This window comes from Macaca fascicularis, chromosome 1, assembly GCF_037993035.2.
Source record: "Macaca fascicularis isolate 582-1 chromosome 1, T2T-MFA8v1.1".
Lineage (NCBI taxonomy): Eukaryota > Metazoa > Chordata > Mammalia > Primates > Cercopithecidae > Macaca > Macaca fascicularis.
Window position 1 is genome coordinate 164,302,021 of NC_088375.1, and position 20,064 is coordinate 164,322,084.

Below are 20,064 nucleotides of genomic sequence, written 5' to 3' on the forward strand. Positions count from 1 at the left end.
AGTTATACAGATTTCAGGATTTCAGTGTTTTCAGTAAAATGTCTGGGTCTTTCCCAGAAATCACAATAGTTAACACATATGATGTGCAAAGCATTATTGTAAGTGCTTCATATGTATTCACTCATTTAATCCTCACAATAACCATATGAAATGGAAACTACTATGTTTATTTTACAGATAAGGAAACTGAGATACAGAAAAGTCAAATAACTTGCCTAAAGAAGTTAGTTTGAGCACAACCCAACTGGTTGTGAACGACAATTCCCTGTTCATATAACCACTGACCCACTCTGCTCTGTAAGATGACATTGTAATACACTGGATCTGGTCTGAAACAAATACTGGAAACTTTAGAGGCCATATCAGAACCGCACTTATAATTCAGTAAATAGGGTCATCTAAAGGTCTTCTAAGGGTTTTTATCTACCAGATCACCCTTTCAGTTAATTCTTATATTTGGGACAGTTGGTTACATAGTATTTTGGAATATTATATGAATCCCCTTCAACGCAGTTTTTATGACCACTAGTACTAACTACTTGCTAAATCTACTTTCTGCTTGGTTATCATATATCACCAATGGGTCTGATCAGTCTATTTTGATTCTGACATAGTATCTACTTTTTCAGACTCTGTAAAGCATTCTGGCTTTACACCCCATTTGACCCTGAGGCTGCTGAAAATCAGTGCATGATGAACACAGCATTTATACGGCAAGCCCAGGGTGACATCAAGCAGAAGCCGCAGGCATGAATGCCACCCAGCTTATAAAAGTGGCCACCAAAGTGTATGTTAACTGTGACCAGGAAGCAAAACAAGAAAAAGCAAAAGCAACAAGTGCAGAACCAGGCAACTAGAAACGCCAAAGGTTAAGTCCCTCTCCCCAGCCTGGCTCTATCTGGAAAAAGAAAGGGACAGGGACCAGTGCCAGGAGAAGAGCAAAGGAGATAGAAAGGCATAATTCTTACAACTTGCGGGAGGCATCTGCCAAGCTTCTGGACCAGTGACAACCTAGGAGTGAACTACAGCTGTGCAGATCCTACCCAGCCCAAAAGAGTAAGTGTGAGAAAATAAAGAAAAAAGTAAAAGAAAAGAAATCAGAAAGAAACAGGAGAAACAGACTGCAGTGCACGAGGGCGAGGCCCGTGCCATTGCCTGGCCCTGCCGACCGTAAGAGCAAGAGAACTCAAGAAACATAAAAGAAGCAGATTGAAAGCTTAAAAAAAAAAAAAAGCCAATCTGTCAGCGGCAGCCCTCATAAAAAGAGAGACTACCAATGTAAGAAGATATAGATGCAGACGTAAAAGAAGTCAAGTTAAGCAAAGATTTGAGAGCCAGACAAAGCTAAAAACAGATCCATGTGCACAATGCAAAAAGAAAAAAAAAACACTAAAAATATGAATGTCCAGAAGGTAATAAAGAGAGTGGTAAAAGCCGTGGTATAAAGAAGTCACCAGCTAAAAGCTGCCATACCCTAGAAGAACTGGATACTGATCTAATCAAGCTAGCAAAGACTGAAAGATATAAAGACTAACACAGACCAGGCTCCTTCTCATTAAGCCTCCAGGAGCCCATAGTCACATTAAAAGTTGAAGGCAGCAAGATTCTGCCATATCTGGATTCCAAATTTCTCCCTGATGGCTAAGCCATTATACGAAGTTACAAAGAAGGAGAAAAAGAACCCCTCCTCTGGGAAACTGAACAGGAGAAGGAGCTATGCCTTGTGAAAGCTTGCTTATAGACTTTACTGAAATGCCCTGGGCCAGAGGCTATCGGTATATGCTAGCATTTATTTGCAACTTTTCAGGACGGATTGAGACTTTCCCCACCAGGACAGAAGAAGCGACATTATCCCCAGGTTTGGACTGCCTCTAACTTTAAAGTCAGACGATAGGCTGGCATGTGTAGCTAATACAGTGCAAGATTTAAGAAGACTGTTAAAAATAAAATAGAAGTTACACACAGTCTATTGACCACAAAGTTCAAGAAAAGTGGAACGCATGAACCCAACACTCAAGCAGCTACTGAAGAAATATTGCCAAGAAACTCATCTGAGATGAGATCAAGTCTTGCCTACGGTCCTCCTCTGAGTCCAGTGCACCACCACCAAACAAATTGGGTATTCACCCTACAAGATTTTGTTTGGTCGGCCACCCCCAAGTCATAAGTCAAATTAAAGGTGATCTCCAGTAACTAAAGGAATTAACCTTAAGAAAGCAAATACAGGCTTTAGAAATAGCCATGCAAAGTCTTCATAGTTAAGTACGTGAAAGCCTGACACCCATTTAAACCTAGAGACTCTGGTTAAGTTAAAAAGTAAAACCCAACTTCTCCAGGACCCATGTGGGATGGGCCCCATAATGTAACCTTGTCCACTCCCACTGTTGTTAAAGTTGCAGGTGTTGTGCCTTGGATCCACTACAGTCAGCTGAGACTGGCAGCTCTAGCCAAGTGAACCAGCCAGCAAGATCCAGGCCATTTGACCCGGCTGATCCTGCGACAAGACCCAGTTGCTGCTGAGGATGACAACCCTGCTTTGGTCACTCTGGAAGCTGACCAGTCTATGCACGGCTGAAGCTTGAAGAGACAGCAAGCCCTGCTCCAGTCACACTCCGAAAGCTGACTAGTCTACGCATGGCCAAAGCTTAAAGTCTCATCAAGCAAGCTAATGTGGTTAAAAATCTTAACACTAGTAGTTTTCCTTGCAATACTAACTGTTTTATTATTGTTCTGTTGTTGTGCTCAACCTCCTCCCCCAAGCAAGGACCTTTTCTGTCCTTGCTGGGTATGAATATGCTGTACATTGTTTTGCTGTTGTTACCCACACTTAACCATGCTAGAAAAAGCACCTATAGAAGGGTGTCCCCACTGTACACATACTACTTAGTCAAGGAACAGTATAACTAGAACTTTATTGTACTACATGTAGTATGAGTGTACAAGGACTCGCTTAAGAACTTGTACTTATAATCAGAGCACCTACTCAATTTGTGACCCAGCAAATAACCAGCCTTATGTCTGTTATGACCCCAAGGTTTTACCTGGTAAATGGTTTGAAATTTGTGCAAGGTCAAAAGAAGGTCCCCTCTTAAACCAAACCAAGGTCCCTCCTTTTTATTGAAGGCCTATTTCTCTATATTTTGATGCTTGTCAGGCAGCACACCAAGACTCACCCGTCTGTAGTCACCTGCCTTTGAAAAGATACTATACAAATGACCACAAATATGTATGCATGCCAAGAGTAACTCCACCTTGTTCCCCTGAGACCCCAGAGAAAGATTGTCAGTATTGCATATCGTGGCACCCTAAGTCAATTATGCTTACCAAAATACTGGTAAAACCAAATTATAAAACAAAAACCTGTAATCCTGTAAATTTCACCATTCTAAAGCCAGACTTACTCATGTAGACTGCAGGTTACCCCATACATGTCTACATACACACATACCCAGCAACCTACCTGTATGTTATCAAAAAAGGAACCTGGACCGGTCCAGCCCAGCAACAATTCCAAGTCTTTAAGTCATTCTATAAGCATGTAGACCAGAAGTTACCAGAGCCTCCTCCTTTAGCTGAAAACCTGTTTGCTCAGCTGGCTGAAAACGTTGCCAGCAGCCTAGGCAGTTTCCTTATGTTATGTTTGTAGAGGAGCTAACATAAGAGACCAACAGCCTTAGGAAGCAAAAGAGTTAATGCCACAATGTAATTTTATGCTGACTGACTCTTTCCCAGAAGCTACCTAAATTCAAGGGTCTGGCTCCTAAAAACGTCTGTTATCAAGAGATACTATGTTGCTTACTAGGGAAAAGTCTTTACAGACCTAGTAAGAGAACTAACTTGCTTGAGACAGCAATGTTACAATGAAACACTAAAAAAAACTTTGTGGCAAGGCAGAGATGACTCCAAATCACCTTATCCAAATCCGTTTTCCCATTTCTCTTCTCTAAACCCCACCTGGTATCAGCTTAAAGCTCCAAATACCTGGCAAGCATCCTCTGGTCTCTATTGGATCTGCGGACCACAGGCCTACTGACAATTGCCCACCAAATAGACAGAGGCCTATGTGCTTAGAACAATTAGACCGTCTTTCTTCCTACTCCCACTGCAACAAGGAGAAACTTCAGGATATCCCGTCTATGATGAAGTTAGAAAAAGAAACAAAAAAGATTTAGATGTAAAGAAAGATAAAAATAAGAGGTTGGAAATACACAAATTAGCCCCCTGAAAGAATAATTCAATACTATAAGCCAGCTACCTGGGCACAAGATAAGTCATGGAGATACTGCACTCCTATTTGCATGCTTAACCCCATCCTAAAGTTGCAGGTAGTACTTAAAATCATCACTAATGAAACAGCAAATGCATTGGATTTACTGGCCCAGCAAGCCAGAAAAATGAGGAATGCTATCTATCAGAATAGATTAGCTTTAGACTACCTCCTAGCCCAGGAAAGAAGAATATGTAGAAAGTTCAATCTAACTAATTGCTGCCTGGAAATCAATGACAATAGAAAGGCAATTATAAAAATAACTGCAAGAATGAGAAAATTAGCCCATGTTCCCATTCAAACTTGGAAAGGGTGGTCTCCAGATTCTCTCTTTAGAAGGTGGTTTTCATTTTTGTTTTTTCTTTTATTTATTTATTTTTTTAATGCGGCATTTCTTGGTTGTATTCAAAACAGTGCATATTTTTAGCATTTTATGGTAGGATTTTACACTTGTCATTTACACAAATTACAGGGTTCTGCTTCAAGTGTTTTTTTTTTTTTTTAATTCAGCCCATGTGCAGCACAAGAATATGCAAAACTGCTTTACATTATACACACTTTTTATCAAAGGAGAAAATTCTGGCTTGTAGTTTTAGACAAATACAAGAAGCTTCAAACTAGACACAAAGGGTTGACATTAATTCTCAAATATAAGTCTGCACTTTCGTGTTGTAGTTCTCTGAGCTATGAATACCAAATTCCTAAGGGATTTTTATGTTTTCCTTCAAAAAGGAAAAAGGAAAACTAAGAAAATTTCCGTAAACAAGTCCCTCCCCATCAGCTTGATCTTTCTACAATCCTACTCTTGCTTCCCTTAGTGCCAGACACTTGCATCATGTTACAAAATTGGGGTGGGCCATTTATATCATACAAGGACCAGATCCTTTTAAGTAACTACTCTCCTGCAAAAATCTAAACAGCAATATATTGATGTAGATGGTTCTGCTACATTTTGTTTAATATGATGTAACACTTGGTAATCTAGTAAACCATGATGCTGGGCAGTTAATCAGAGGGAGGAAGAGACAAGGTCCCTATCAATGCACCTTTTGTTGGTGACACATTGGAAACCTTAGGAATCAAGTTGTCTGATGCTAAGAGAACTTTAAACTTTCTAAATAGAACACACCTATTGACTGCTTGAGGGACTTCTCTGATGCTTATGTACAGATACTCTTTTTCAGCAAGTTGGAGGCAGTATTTTATACTTTCTAAAGGGTTCTGAAGAGGCAATAAGGAAGAGTAGGGCTTTTTCTGCCCCTGTAAAGGTATCGTTTTCTATCATTGGTATCCATTGTTCCCTAAGCATCTTCTGATACCTAAATGTGTGTGTATATTCATATTTAAAATAATTACCCACCTTTCAGTCAATCAATACACAGCCAACTCTTGATTATCTATGAGAAATATAAATGACATTTACTCTCGAACTTCACTCTAACAGAATCATCCACCTTTGACACACTTTATTGTTTGTTTTACATCCCACATACACTACAGGCTATCAAGACCAAGTTACAACACAAGTGTTATTTGTGTCCTCTAACCCATGCTAGCAATGGAGTGAGCACACTCTGCTAGAGCTTTGCAGATGACCTATAGTGGGCATTGGGGCAGGACAGAACTCTGGACATGAGAAAAGACAAATTTCAAGTTCCTTCAGAATCAGGTCTTACATGCCTTCATTATTTTGTTCTAAGTTTATGACTATCACAAAATTTAAAAACTGAGGTATAGTCACTATTTTATACAGATACAGGAGAGTTGACTGTAATCATGTTATGACTTTAGCTCTTTAACATGAAAAAATTCACCAGAAAGCATATGATAAAAAGATTAAAAAGACTGCCATGACATCTAGAAGCATTTATTTTAATCAAAAAACTTAAATATGATTATGTGTACACAAAAAGTGCACACATTACCTATGCTGAACAATGCCAAGAAACATAATACATTGATGCAACAGTTTTCTAAAATAAATGTAAAAATGAGCCCAGACCATCAGACAAAAGCAAAACACTTATTTCCCAATAGCACAATGCTGAAAATTGATAGCAATCCTAAAACACCTCCAACTTTCCTTACAAAGCTGCCAAATTCCAACTATTTTTAAAAATTTGACTTTTTTTTTTAACATTAATAAAAATCTGGTGACAAATATTATAAAACCAAATGCTGGATAGTCTTCACTCCTTTAACATTCCAAATATTCCAACATAATCACAGGAGTGAAAACCATTTTAAGGTGATATGCTTTATGAAACAAACAACAGTATGTACATTTATTGCAAATTATATTAAACTAAAATGAGGGGAAATCAAAATATGAACTGTTTACTACTTGCAAATCAATAATAATTTTAATTATTTTCTCACTCTGATAAAAATCAGAAAGCAACATTTATAAAATTGCCACCACATCACTTTTCATAGCAGGGAACCGAAATCTGTACATCTCATTTTTGCAGAAAAGTAGGCAGGCAGAAAGAATTATATATAAAAGTTTCCGAAAGGAAAAACAAAGAAATATTTAATCTGATCTCTTTTCTTTAAAAAAATTAATTCAGTAGACTTCTATTTTTTCCTTTGTAACATGTAAATTCCCGGCTCTAAAATGGATGAATTTTCAATGTCAGTGTAAAGACATCTTGTTACTTTCTTCAAAATAAAAACTGCAGCGTGGGCCGGGCGCGGTGGCTCAAGCCTGTAATCCCAGCACTTTGGGAGGCCGAGACGGGCGGATCACGAGGTCAGGAGATCGAGACCATCCTGGCTAACACGGTGAAACCCCGTCTCTACTAAGAAATACAAAAAAATAGCCGGGCGAGGTGGCAGCGCCTGTAGTCCCAGCTACTCGGGAGGCTGAGGCCGGAGAATGGCGTGAACCCGGGAGGCGGAGCTTGCAGTGAGCTGAGATCCGGCCACTGCACTCCAGCCCGGGCGACAGAGCGAGACTCCGTCTCAAAAAAAAAAAAAAAAAAAAAAAAAAAAAAAAAAAAAAACTGCAGCGTGGAAATTATGGTGTACTATGCATTTAAACTCCAGATAGGCAGGAACTGGAACCAAGTGTTAAGCAATTTGCTTAATTACTGACTTTTCATAAGAAAAGTCTAGGGGAAGGGGGAGAACAGAGTTGCTTTTAGCCTCTCAAGAGTTTCCGCTGTACATTTCCATCAGAGGACCCGTGGTCTGTGAAAAAAGAAGTAGCAGTTTCTGTAGTTTTCAAGGCAGAGAGTGTGTGTTCTGAAGTGAGCTTCATTTTCTGTTCAGGGACATTTGTGATTTCAAGTTTTTGCAGAAACTGGAGCCTGCTTCTGTTTGGTCTTCATTTTCTCCCTTTGCAAATGCGTTTTTACCTTTGTAAGTCAATTTGTCTTTCTGCTGGTGCTGCCTTTTTGGCTACATCTTGCAGTTTGGGTGCTTTGGCATTACCTGCTTCCAAACCCCCAGGGCTCTCCTGACCCACTGCAGCTCTCTTCCTTCCCTTGTTAATAGGTTTATTTAGATCATTATTTTGGGTTGCATTGCCCGGAGATTCAGACTTGGGTCAACGTCCTCTCCGGGGTGTGGAAGGGGCAGGCGGTCCAAATTCATCTACTTTCTCATCTGTTTTTTGTTGGATATTCTCTGCACAAGCTGCTGTTACTGTTCTTTTCTTTCCTTGGTCACTGCTGATGTAGCAGTGGGTAGCCTGGGTAGCCTGATCAGAACTGATTTCCTTATTCTTTACTGGGTCAATATTCGTTACAGGTGTGACTGAAGTAATCTTCACAGGGTTCTCTTCATTTTCACTAACTCCAGTTTCTGCTGCCTCTGAACTCTGTTCCGTGATCGATTTCCGGTTGAAGGGTTCAGCTCTGAATTTCCATTAACGTTGCTTCCAGTCTCAGTACCAGTGCTTCTAACACAGGGTTTCCTTCTCGTTGCTAATAAAGGTTTGTTTACTGCACCTAGCACTTTAGTAGGCTTTGGCTTTCCTGTTAACAGAAGTACTCTTGTCTCTTCTGAAATAGAACTCTTATCATTACAGAAGTCCTTTTCAGGTTGTGTAAAAAATTTCATTGGGAGGACTGGGTCCTTTGGTGAATCTGCACTGCACAAAGCACTTTTACTATTTATAACACAGAGAACCACATCACATACTGTATACAGTTTTTCATTTGTCTGGGATTCATCTGGAGACTGGGCATCTCTGGGTAACTTGATGTTCTCTGCCATCTTCTTCATAAAGGCATGGCTATTGTTTCCATTCTTTGTCATTAAAACTTCAAGCATGAACCATAGGCACTCTTTGATATGAAGCTGATCAGCGTCTTGTGATCTTGTAAAATCTGGATCATGGGCCAGCAGGTGAATCATGTATGGAACTACATATTCAGGCAACAGTGATAATAATTTCTCAGTGGCCATAGGGTTCTGCTCAATGTATTCCCTGTGTATACTGATATTTTTCGGTAAACACTGTCGTGCGTGTGCACTTCTCTCCTTCACAGGATCTTTGGCACACAAGGCAAATATCGCCATATATGGGATATATGCTCCAATGGAAGCAGTAACTTCACAAGTGCTTTATGCAGTTTCTGAGAAAATATCTGCCTTACTTGGTAACACTCATCATTAATAACAGGTGCACAGAGCTGAAACTGTTCTGGGGTAATAATTTCATGGTAACAAGGTTCCTGAGCAAGCTTCATTATGGCACTACCAGCAGCTAATTGCAAGCGAGACGTATCTGATTTTTTTTTTTTTGAGAGGGAGTCTGGCTCTGTCGCCCAGGCTGGAGTGCAGTGGCCGGATCTCAGCTCACTGCAAGCTCCGCCTCCAGGGTTCACGCCATTCTCCTGCCTCAGCCTCCCGAGTAGCTGGGACTACAGGCGCCTGCCACCTCGCCCGGCTAGTTTTTGTATTTTTAGTAGAGACGGGGTTTCACCGTGTTAGCCAGGATGGTCTCGATCTCCTGACCTAGTGACCCGCCCGTCTCGGCCTCCCAAAGTGCTGGGATTACAGGCTTGAGCCACCGCGCCCGACCGAGACATATCTGATTTACCGATCCTCTTTTGCTCTGTCAGGTCACCCTTACTAACCAACATCGCTGATAACCGAAGGGTTGAATTGGCAGATTTAGACTGGTTGTTTTTCATACCCAACAGCCACCTTACCAGAAGTTTAATTGCCTATACCTTTGCTAGTACTTCAGGGGAAACCTTTTGACATCTGGAGACCACAGTTTTCCATTATTTTCACCTAGTGACTTGTCATTCATTAGCTGATCTTTCACAATAAAATTTGCTACTACAGATTTCATTGGGGAAGCAAACTGATCTGGTGCTAACATAGAAATGTGGTCCAATGAAACTAATGGGATTATAAGTTGTTCTGGCACATCAGCATTCAGATTCCACTGAGTGGCTCAAAAATATGTGCAAGCTGGACTTCTTTATTTGTGAATATGGCATGTATACAGTGCACAGTCTGTTTTGCTTGGTGTGGAGTACCCTTCTTTGCTTTTTTTTTTTTTTTTTTTTTTTTTTGAGACAGAGTCTCGCTCTGTCACCCAGGCTGGAGTGCAGTGGTGCGATCTCGGCTCACCGCAAGCTCTAGCTCCCGGGTTCACGCCATTCTCCTGCCTCAGCCTCCTGAGTAGCTGGGACTACAGGCGCCCGCCAACCATGCCCGGCTAATTTTTTGTATTTTTCAGTAGAGACAGGGTTTCACCGTGTTAGCCAGGAAGGTCTCGATCTCCTGACCTCGCGATCCACCCACTTCAGCCTTCCAAAGTGCCGGGATTACAGGCGTGAGCCACTGCGCCAGCCCCACTCTTCGCTTTTTGATGTAAAATGGGAATTAAGGTTGACCGTATCTAGGGAAGGTCTGTTTCTACTTTGTGACCTGTATTTCTAAAAATTTGTACAGCAGCTTCTGCTACCTTGTCATCCTCCATTCTTAGGCACTGTAACAAAGACTCATATGTCTCTGCAGAGTGGAACGAGGTAGGATATGTGAAAGATAGAACCTTAAGAAGTGCAAGTCCTGAACGGATAGCTGTATCTGGACTTACACCCTCCTCTTCATCATCTGCTGTCCCCTCTATTCACTTATTCATCAGTTTCATTAGTGCACTCATGGCTTCTGAATCAATGTGCACAGGTGCAATTCTCTCCAACGGAAAATTTGACCTTCTGTAGAAAAGGATTTGTTAGTTGCTTAGGATTTGCAAGTTTCCAGGCTATTTCTCTCACACAATATCTGCTTGTTTGCAAGAACAGGTTGGGCTGATTAATAACTCCAATTGAGACCGAAGTTTCTCATCATCGCCGAGAACCTGATTAAATTTCTTCACAAAATCTTGTACTTTCCTGGGGTCAGGCAAATTCTTTGCTATGGTCATCAGTTTTCCAAACATGGCAGAACAGTTAGCCTCTGATGTAAGCTGCTTGTGCAAATCCAACAGTTCGCGTACATGACTCCGAAGCATGTTCTGACACTTCCACATCTCATTGAGAGCTTTTACAGCATTTCGATCCAAACTAGCATATAAGTAATATAAGCATTTCATTCTCTTTTCTGTTTCCAGGTTGTAGGGGACAAGATACTGAGCAAAGATTTTCTCTACCAACAGTTTGTCATCAATCCTGTTCTGATAATAAATATGCAAAGGTTTGTCCTTTATCCAGTTGACTTTCTCTGCAGCTTCCTTTCCTGCTTCACCATGAAGACAGTATTTCTTAAAAAGCTGAGCCAGACCCGTCTAGCTTCTTTTCTTACTTGCCACCATTTATCCAGTGTTCTTTCCCTTACAAAGCCAAGCAGCTGATCGTTGACTAAGGCCAGGTCTCTCTTGGCAGCTGTTATTAAAGTAACAATGACATCATGATGAATAGCTTCTTCTGGATCATGTGATCTAACCTTTAAATATTCTGTGAGATCCTTCGCTAAATCTGGGTGATTCATTAAACAATGACTGGCAAATTTCACACTTTCTAATCTCACAGGAACATGAATGTCATTAAACCATCCAAGAAAACATTGCCAAAGAGAACAATTTTGTGTTGCCAAATCAGAATCTTTGGAGCCAAACAATTTAGCTAGAAGTTGAACAACAGCTAATCACTCTTCTCCATCATTGCTCTTTAGTTTGAATTCAAGCTGTGGCATGATGGAAATAATAAATGAGGATCTATAGCAAAAAGGTCCTGAATCAGATCAAATACATGTTCTGACAAATCACTTACTGATGATCTTCCCAGCACCAGGACTTGATTGAAAAAATTGGCAATGCATGCCTCAATACTCTGGACTGTTCTTTCCAATAGCACTTTTGCAAGGTCAAAGGACTATTTAAGTACTTATGTGCAGGAATGAGGTTAATAAGAATGGAGTCCAATAACTCTTGAGTAACTCTGTCTCCTTCCATGATGATATAACTCATCAAATCTAGCACATGCATTTGTACCTTCTTATTGTGGCTATTGTTGATCACTGAGAAGAGAGTCCTAAAAAGCTGAATAAAAATTTCATTGCAATCTTCTAATTCAAAGCAGATGTTACATGATTTAACCCAAGCTAAATTCTCTAATAAATAAAAGTATCTATTAAACTGCAGACTCTTTGTATCCTCCAAACCTTTTAATTGTCTGGTAATAAACAAAAATATGTCCTTAAGTTTATCATGGGAAGTATATGGACCTTCTGGGGCATAGATACAAAAGATATCAGCCTAACAACATGCTACAAGGAGACACACATCTTTATTGGGGTTCCTGAGGGAGAATTCAGATGCAAGATACAAGGCTAGTGGGGAGACACTGCTGTTTTTCATCTTCTGAGTCCTGAGCCATATCCATAAAGGTTTTCACTACCATCTTCAGGTGTTTGATCATCTCGTCGGTGGTGATCTTGTTGGTGATCTCTTTTACCCCCAGAGGGTAAGTGATCTCCCCGGCAGCACTCACGATGCCACAGAGGGCTGTGGCAGGCTTGGGCTGTGCGGTGAAGTCCATCCCGGGGCACAACTTTTGGTTCACAGTCCTCTACCGGCCTCTCCTCCTCATGCGGGCAGAAGGTGCATCTAGTGCCCCGGCCTCTGTCAGGTGGTTGCACCGCCGCCCATCGTCGGGATGCATACAAAGCCGTTCCGCGGGTCCCCCCCCGCTGCCGCCTGCCCACCCGAGCACTGGTTTTCATTTTTCAGAAGCTTCAAGACTTTAATAAGAGAAGTTCTGGCCATACTAAGAAGTTGCCTAACACTCCATTGTCTCTTACCTCTCTTTGTTAGAAGCATTCAATCAACCATAAAGGCAATAGTAGCTAGGCAAACTACCACTCAGCTAATAGCTCTGCATAAATATCAACCTTTGTCTAAAGAAGAAAACTTGTCTCTTCATGCAGAATTAAGTAATAGTGATACCTTCTTTTAAACTTCTTTTAGAAAAGGCATCAAAGGAGAGAAAATGAGGCAGAAATTTAAAAATAAATATGCATTCATTCACTCCAAGAAAAGTAACAAGCGAGGCAAGGGTTAAAAAGAAAAGAACAAGTTTTCCTCTGCCTAGCAAGCTCACTTCAAGGACAGTTACAAGATAACGCTGTTTGAGAAGCAATGGGCTCCAGACACCCCTCCCCTCCAGAGCAAGGTTAAAAGAAAAAAAAAAAAAGAAAGACAAATTTCTTTACTGTTACTCCTGTCCCTGGCTTCTTAAGCATGACTATGTTTTACAAATGCCTGTATTTAGCCAGTTCTTGTTTTTCTTTCAACGCAGCTACAAGGCCACCAGCTATGCAAGGTCACAAGTTATGCTATGCTATAGATTATGTGACCTATCATATAATTAACTGCCTCTGTTTTGCTTTTGTAAGCCTGCTAATAAAAACCCCACTCGGTCTTTGTTCAATGCTCATCTTTTTAGATGTGAATCCACCAAGCGGGTGCGTACCTTAAATAAACAATCCTCCTGTTCTCCATATCAGTCTCTCAGGTCCTAAATTTCCCACAACAGTAGCATGAAGTTTCAGCAACCACCAAGGCTTTTAGCCATGCCCTAACATTCTGTAAGTCTCCGTTGCTTCAATTCCTTCATTGGTAAACTTGGGATTGTTTGGATCTTTGGATGAAATAATGGATGTAACATTAAAAAATGTTTAGTAGGTAGGCCAGGTGCAGTGGCTCACATCCATAATCCCAGCACTTTGGGAGGCCAAGAGCAGTGGATCGCTTGAGGTCAGGAGTTGGAGACCAGCCTGACTAACATGGTGAAACCCCATCTCTACTAAAAACTACAGAAATTAGCCGGGTGTGGTGCCTCATGCCTGTACTCCCAGGTACTCAGGAGGTTGAGGCATGAAAATCACTTGAACCCAGGAGGTTGAGGTTACAGTGAGCTGAGATCGTGCCACTGCACTCCAGCCTGGGTGACAGAGTGAGGCTGTGTCTAAAAAAAAAAAAGTTAGTAGGTAGTAAGTACACACTCATTGTTGCCTATAAGTATATGTACAAAGCTCATGACTAGTTCCTCTTCCTTGGTAACTACCCCTCCTTCATCTCATCCACAGAGTGCTACATGCCTCCATGTTATTGCATTGCAGCCTCATCTCTTGACTACAGTTGTTTCACCTGGGACTAAGTATTCTTTGAGACCCTAGGTCCAATTTCCCTTTGTAGGCCTTTATTATTTTTTTTCCTCTTAAGACATAATTGGGGCCAGGCATGGTGGCTCACACCTGTAATCCCAGCACTTCAGGAGGCTGAGGTGGGTAGATCACTTGAGGTCTGCAGTTTGAGACCAGCCTGGCCAACAGAGCAAAACTCCACCTCTACCAAAAATACAAAAAATTAGCCAGGCCTGACGATGTGCACCTGCAATCTCAGCTACTGGGGAGGCTGAGGCATGAGAATTGCTTGAATCCAGGAGGCAGAGGTTGCAGTGAGCCAAGATCTGCCACTGCACTCCAGCCCTGGGTGACAGGGCGAGACCGTGTCTCAAAACAAACAAACGAACAAAACAAAAACCCTGACATAATTGGGATTAGCTAATTAGCAAATTAGTAACTTATTATTACTTTTTCACCAAAGTAAATTGCTTTAAAATCTCTATACATTTTCTCCTAGAGATAAAAGACACATTTAACTGACTTGGCTTTAGCTGGTTCAATCAGCTATGACTGATGAGATGGGTCAGAGAGTCATGGAAGATTAAAAACTGCTTTATTTTGGCCTGGCGCAGTGGCTCACGCCTGTAATCCCAGCACTTTGTGAGGCCGAGGCGGGCAGATCACGAGGTCAGGAGATCGAGACCATCCTGGCTAACACTGTGAAACTCCGTCTTTACTAAAAAATACAAACAATTAGCCAGGTGTGGTGGTGGGCACCTGTAGTCCCAGCTACTCGGGAGGCTGAGGCAGGAGAATGGCGTGAACACAGGAGGCAGAGCTTGCAGTGAGCTGAGATCACGCCACTGCACTCCAGCCTGGGTGACAGAGCAAGACTCTGTCTCAAAAAATAAATAAATAAATAAATAAATAAATAAACCGCCTTATTTTATTGTTTAGGGATGAAAGGGAAATTTCTTGAAGAGGGAGGGAGTGTTGTTGTGTGCCAACCAGGCAACCCAAAAGTATCTAATACAAACTTGTAAGTTAAACAAATGATCTCTAAGATAAATTATTGATATTCTACAGCAGGACAGTCCTATAGAACGTTCTGTGAGGATGCAAATGCCCTCTGTCTGTACTATCCAATATGGTAGCCACTAGACATCCATGCTTTTCAGTACTTGAAATGTCACTAGTGCAACTGAAGAAATAAAATTAGTTTTAAACGAGTTAAAACAATTTAAATTTAAAAATCCATGTGTAGCTAGCAGTTAGTGGGCAGCACAAGTTTAGAATTATTCTCGAACCATTATAGAACAGAATTATTATATCATGCTTATTTAAAACTTCAGAACCTGGAATCAATCCTGGGTACAAATTTGGTCTTTGCCATTAATTATCTGAATAAATGCAAATAAGCTGGGCTGGGTGTGGTGGCTCACGCCTGTAATCCCAGCACTTTGGGAGGCTGAGGTGGGTGGATCACCAGGTCAGGAGTTCGAAACCAACTTGCCCAATATATAGTGAAACCCTGTCTCTACTAAAAATACAAAAATTAGCTGGGCATGGTGGCGTGTACCTGTAATCCCAGCTACTTGGGAGGCTGAGGCAAGATAATCACTTGAACCCAGGAGGCAGATGTTGCAGTGAGCCAAGATCATGCCATTGCTCTCCAACCTGCACAAGAGCTAAACATCATCTCAAAAAAAAAAAAAAAAAAAAAAAAAAAAAGCAAGTAAGCTACTTTAACTATCCAAGCCACTGTTGTTGTTGTTGTTTTTAACAAAAAAATAGAAAAAATAATCCCTATTTTACAGGATAGTTTTACTCAAAATGTAGTTTGGACATCAGTACCCATCAAAGAACTATTTGTTACTGATCAGAAGTTAAGAATAAGTACTGAGAAACTTTCATAGAAATTTAACAGAGGAATTTTATGTATTTTCTTTTTTTTTTTTTTTCCTTGAGACGGAGTCTGGCTCTGTCGCCCAGGCTGGAGTCCAGTGGCCGGATCTCGGCTCACTGCAAGCTCCGCCTCCCGGGTTTACTCCCTTCTCCTGCCTCAGCCTCCCGAGTAGCTGGGACTACAGGCGCCCGCCACCTCGCCCGGCTAGTTTTTTTGTATTTTTTAGTAGAGACGGGGTTTCACCGTGTTAGCCAGGATGGTCCCGATCTCCTGACTTCATGATCCGCCCGTCTCGGCCTCCCAAAGTGCTGGGATTACAGGCTTGAGCCACCGCACCCAGCCTGTATTTTCAATCTAATTCAATTTTGGGACCTGGGTGCAGTGGCTCACGCCTGTAATCCCAGCACTTTGGGAGGCCGAGGTGGCTGGATCACCTGAGGTCAAGGAGTTCGAGACCAACCTGGACAACATATAGTGAAACCCCATCTCTACTAAAAATACAAAAATTAGCTGGGTGTGGTGGCACACACCTGTAGTCCCAGCTACTTGGGAGGCTGAGGCAAGAGAATCACTTGAACCGGGGAGGCGGAGGTTGTAGTTAGCTGAGATTGTGCCCCTGCACTCCAGCCTAGGCAACAGTGCAAGACTCTGTCTCAAAAAAAAAAAAAAAAAAAAGCAAGTCAATCTAGTACAATTTTGTATAACATTTAAGTTTTTCATTTTCCTAGACCAAAAAAAAAAGGCTTCAGTGAAGTTAACAGTAAAGAGATGCTGAAGTAACATAAGCTGGATGTTAAAAAAAAAAAAAAAAAATAGGTACAGGCAGCTTACACCTGTGATTCCAGCACTTCGGGAGGCCAAGGTGGGCGGATCACCTGAGATCAGAAGTTCGAGACCAGCCTGTCCAACATGACGAAACCCCGTCTCTACTAAAAATACAAAACAAATTTAGCTAGGCATGGTGGCGAGCACCTGTAATCCCAGCCACTCCTGAGGCTGAGGCTAGAGAATTCCTTGAACCTGGGAGGCAGAGGTTGCTGTGAACCAAGATCAAGCTGTTGCACTCCAGCCTGGGTGACAAGAGTGAAACTCTCTCTCTCAAAAAAAAAAAAAAGGTACAGCAAAACAACACATACGATAAATAACCATAGCATCAAACTGAAATTATGTTCAAAATGAAATAATCCTTGTACAGCATACAATAGAGCATCAAAAGAAACAACAGCACATATCTAGGACTTATTGAAAATTCAGAAATAAAGAATAACAGAAAATGCTTGTTAGGCTGGGCCTGGTGGCTCAAGCCTGTATCCCAGCACTTTGGAAGGCCAAGGCAGGTGGATTATCTGAGGTCAGGAGTTTGAGACCAGCCTGGCCAATATGGTGAAACCCCATCTCTACTAAAAATACAAAAATTAGCCAGGCGTGGTGGTGGGCACCTGTAGTCCCAGTTACTCTGGAGGCTCAGGCACAAGAATTGCCTGAACCTGGGAGGCCGAGGCTACAGTGAGCCGATATCATGCCACTGCACTCCAGCCTGGGAGACATAGCCAGACCTGTCTGGAAAAAAAAAAAAAAAAAGCCCGGTGCAGTAGCTCATGCCTGTAATCCCAGCACTTTGGGAAGCTGAGGCAGGTGGAACATCTGAGGTCATGAGTTAAGACTAGACTGGCCAACATGATGAAACTTTGTCTCTGCTAAAATTAGCCGGGCATGGTGGCACATGCCTGTAGTCCCAGCCACTTGGGAGGCTGAGGCAGGAGAATCCCTTGAACCCGGGAGGTGGAGGTTGCAGTGAGCCAAGATTGCACCATTGCACTCCAGCCTGGGCGACAGAGGGAGACTCTGTCTCAAACAAAAAAAAAAGAAAAAAGAAAAAAAGATGAAGAAGAAAATACTTGTTAGAATGAAAGCATACTTGGAAAAGATGGTGTTAAAAAATTAGATGGGGGCTGGGTGCAGTGGCTTATGCCTGTGATCCCAGCACTTTGGGAGGCTGAGGCAGGCAGATCACTTAAGGTCAGGATTTTGAGACCAGCCTGGCCAACATGGTGAAACCCCGTCTCTACTAAAAATACAAAAATTAGCCTGGTGTGATGGCACACACCTGTAATCCAGGTACTTGGGAGGCTGAGACAGGAGAATCCCTTGAACCTGGGAGGCAGGGTTTGCAGTGAACAGAGATTGGGCAACTGCACTCTAGCCTGGGTGACACAGTGAGACTCCGTCTCAAAAACAGACAAACAAAAAAACAGCTAGATGTGGCTTAAATATTAGAGACTGATTCGTCAAACTGAAGCTATACACACGTTGCAATATATTTTGTTTAATATAAATCTGGATGATTAAGTTTCTTCTTCTTTTCCTTCCCCTTTTCTTTCTGTTCTCCTTCCCCTTCCTCTTATATTATCTGTGGTTAAGAGATAATTAGAAAAACTTTAAGAACTAACAATAATTGCCCTATATTGTGTGCATATATATGTGTGTGTATATGAATGCACATGCAGAAGAATAGTTTAAAATGTCTAATAAATATTCTAACGGATAGATCCCATCATTAGTAATATTCCTAATTCCTATTCCATAAGATGAAACATTAAAAATATTCTGCTTTTAATTTTCTGTTTTCAGTGTACAGACTCTAAAGTGAAATGCTTCCTCAAAATATAAGAATCAGAGAAATAAACAAAGTTATTTGAAAGTTGAAATTTGAAATGAACACATAGTGAATTGGAATAGAGATCTGCAAAATCATCTAAAGAGACATAATGGCGGCCGGGCGCGGTGGCTCAAGCCTGTAATCCCAGCACTTTGGGAGGCCAAGATGGGCGGATTAGGAGGTAAGGAGATCGAGACCATCCTGGCTAACACGGTGAAACTCCGTCTCTACTAAAAAAAAAAAAATACAAAAAACTAGCCGGGCGAGGTTGCGGGCGCCTGTAGACCCAGCTACTCGGAAGGCTGAGGCAGGAGAATGGCGTAAACCTGGGAGGCGGAGTTTGCAGTGAGCTGAGATCGGGCCACTGCACTCCAGCCTGGGTGACAGAGCGAGACTCCCTCTCAAAAAAAAAAAAAAAAAAAAAAAAAAGACATAATGGCTTGCTGGCACCAACTTGGCAATAACCACAATGAATGTTCTAATATAACAAAAAGAAAAAGCTGACCAGCAGATGCATATGAGATCGGGGAATGGGATGTTATTCATCCAGGAATGCAAAGAAAAAGGGGTCACAGAGACCCAAGTTGTCATTGGCCATCTGGCAAGGTATGGTTGGTGAAGAGGGGGGGATGATGCTCCTCAGGTTTTGTGAATCTTCATCTGAGTCACAGAAATTTCATTCCCATGGAACAGGGCACATCAGGCTTTCAAAATGCAACGCCATTAAACATTATAATGAAACAACTGACTGCCCTTATTCTGTGTCCCATGTTCACCAAGCAGCCTTCTGCTTATTTGGCTTTGCATGCAGTTCATCTACAGGGATGTGCTGATGAGTGATTCTAGTCCACTCAACCATTAATTTTAGATTGGAATTCTGACGTATTAGTCTTTTATTCTTGCCTATCTCGAGCCCATCCCTGGAAAATGGACCCATTGTTAATGTGCTGACAAAATTAGATTTCTTTACTTGTTACACTAAGGACTGGCTTGTGGAAAATGGTAAGTCCATTGTAGTAAGGGCCACCATATAAGGCTCTTGACTGTCAATCACTATTCTCCAAACAATAGCCTTTTGCATTCCCCGAGCCAAATGTTCATAACAAGTCAAGGATCCACATTAGGTTTTGATTTTAGCAACAGGATGCCCTCATTAACTGTATGATCGCTTGACTTAGTTTTCTGCTCTTGATCATGCCTCAAAATGACCCAGATAATACCACTTTGGAAGCTGCAAAAGTAGAGTGTGATGAACACTTAAATGATGCGCTAATCCTAATAACTAAATCAAGATGTAGTTTAGGTTATAGATGATGTCGAAACCAAACTTTGCAATATGAATGACAGGAGAGAACTTTACTCCAAGTAGTGATTTCTAATCTACACATTATAGGATGGTAGGACTTTATGATTTCATCTAAATACTGATTATAAAATGGCTTCACATTAAAAGTAAAATTATAGCTGCCTCAAGAATATGAAATAAACCATCCCATTATTAATTAATTAATTCCTAGCAAATATTTATTGAGGGTCTATTAGTCCAAGACACTAAGCAGGGGCCAGGGATGTTAGGGTGAATAAGACACAGTCTGCATGTTTTTGACACTTATATTGTAATGGGAGATACAGAGAAGAAGG

The 20,064-nt window shown here is 41.5% G+C and overlaps 1 pseudogene; it reads right to left on the bottom strand.

The window, feature by feature from the left end:
* Positions 1-7,561: 7,561 nt before the first annotated feature.
* On the bottom strand, positions 7,562-12,319 carry LOC102146464 (sister chromatid cohesion protein PDS5 homolog A-like; annotated as a pseudogene).
* Between the last annotated feature and the right edge of the window lie 7,745 nt (positions 12,320-20,064).